Raw genomic sequence first — 2,396 nt, 5'->3', positions numbered from 1 at the left:
AGATGCTCCACATCGTTAATTATCAGGGAAATCCAAATTAAAACCACAATGAGATATCACCTCACACCAGTTAGGATGGCCAACATCCAAAAACAAACAACAACAAATGCTGGCAATGATGTGGAGAAAGGGGAACCCTCCCACACTGCTGGTGGGGATGTCAATTAACTCAACCATTGTGGAAAGTAATATGGAGGTTCCTCAAAAAACTAAAAATAGAAATACCATTTGATGCAGGAATTCCACTCTTAGGAATTTACCCAAAGAAAACAAGATCCCAGATTCAGAAAGACATATGCACCCCTATGTTTACTGCAGCACTATTTACAATAGCCAAGACATGGAAGCAACCTAAGTGTCCATTAGTAGATGAATGGATAAAGAAGATGTGGTACACATGTACAATGGAGTATTAAACAGCCTTAAGAAGAAAAACCCTACTATTTGCAACAACATGGATGGAGCTAGAGGGTATTATGCTCAGTGAAATAAGCCAGGCGGAGAAAGACAAGTACCAAGTGATTTCACTTATCTGTGGAGTATAAAAACAAAGCAAAAATGGAAGGAACATTTTTTTGTTCCTTCAGCAGACTCACAGAACCCAGGAATGGACTAGCAGTTACTAAAGGGAAAGGGGTTGGGAAGGGTGGGTAGGAAGGGAGGGATAAGGGGATTAAGGAGTATTATGATTAGCACGCAATATAGGGGGGCACAGGGAAGGCAGTAAAGCACAGACAAGACTAGTAGTGACTCTATAGCATCTTACTACGCAATGGACAATGACTGTTATGGGGTATGTGGTGGGGACTTGATAACGGGGGGATGTAGTAACCAAAACGTTGTTCATGTGAAACCTGAGCATAAGATTGTATATTAATACCTTAATAATAATAAAAAAAGCATATGTATACAATGTTCTAGCATAGCACATTTTGGGATACCAGGTAGTTTATATCTTTGTGACAGCCATAGGAATTGTGACAGCCATAGGAATGCTTAGAAGAGCAGAAACAAAGGACAGTAGAATATCCAAGAGAACATGATTCAGGTATTCATATCTTTGGTGGGTTGACTAGACAGATTCAGTTAGACCATGTCTCCCTACTTACTACAGACCAGGAAAAGGGTAGGTAGGCTTGCATCCTTGTTCGTAAGTACAATTCTTTTGTTAGTCACCACTGTTAGCATATAATAGTATTTATTCATCTACAAATACAGATTTATTCAAATGAAATAATTGGTAGGTGCTCAGGTCTGAATATAGATCCTGTCATCTTACCGATTTGCAGTTATTTTATTCTAATATGTTCATCCTGCCAGCCCTCTTAAGTTCTAAGCATAAATAGCAATTATTAAGGCTAAATTTCACAAAGTTCTGTCCAGTCAGACATTATATATTTTATATCCCTTTCAAGTCTAAATTTTCATGTATATTACCCACTATTCCTTTTTTGCTCTGAAGTGTGCAAGACCAGGACTGATAAGCATTATTTCTATTTACTATCCACTGACAATTGCTGTCCCTTTTCATAGGCCAAAAGAATTAAATTTTTTGTCAGACATTTAAACCACCAACCATTTTCTTGTTCATATACAGTTCTATTCAATTGGAAAAGTCAAACAGCTTAAAATTATACTAAGCTTTATTGTACACAGTAACTTCATGTACATAGTAAATATTGGTTATGAGCAATCCTAAGGGCCTTCAGTAACACTGTTGAAGTTGCTGCTGAGCTTACTATTTTCACAGAAAAGACGCTATAGACATTATCATCTTAGCAGATTTCCATTTCTCAAACAGAATCTCTCGTTATTTTTCATTTGAGATTTTCAGAGACCCACATTTCCTGAGACAAATCATAGTATAAAAGGTTTATTTAATAGGCTTATTACGATACATAGGCTTACTTAATATATTTTTTTCATAATTCTGCCTACTATGACTCCTGTACTCCCAAATTTGACTCACCTATGCTCCTTAATTTCCCTTTCTCTAATATGAAGTATTTAATTTTTATAAGGCATAAATTATGGCTTTAAATGGACTCCAGTAATCACAACTATAGGATTCCCTCCAATACATATTCTCTGGTTTTGTCTAAGTTTTAAGCCACAGCTAAAGGTCTTTCTATTTTACATATATTCATGCTTAAAGCCTTCTCACAATATTATAAGGATTTATTTTTAGTAGGAATTCCCCAGTTGAATGACTGGTAAAGACCTTTACCATATTGATTACAATTAGACTGTTAGTCTCCAAAGTGAATCACCTCATTTTGAGCAAGGTCTGAGAGGTGTTTGGTAGTATCTACCATATCTGAAAAATTTACATACACCCTTGGACTACTTCCAGTCTTAGTATAAAATCAACAGAACTATATATACATACACATATA

Source organism: Manis javanica, chromosome 17 (assembly GCF_040802235.1).
Source record: "Manis javanica isolate MJ-LG chromosome 17, MJ_LKY, whole genome shotgun sequence".
NCBI lineage: Eukaryota > Metazoa > Chordata > Mammalia > Pholidota > Manidae > Manis > Manis javanica.
This window is presented reverse-complemented; position numbering follows the sequence as displayed.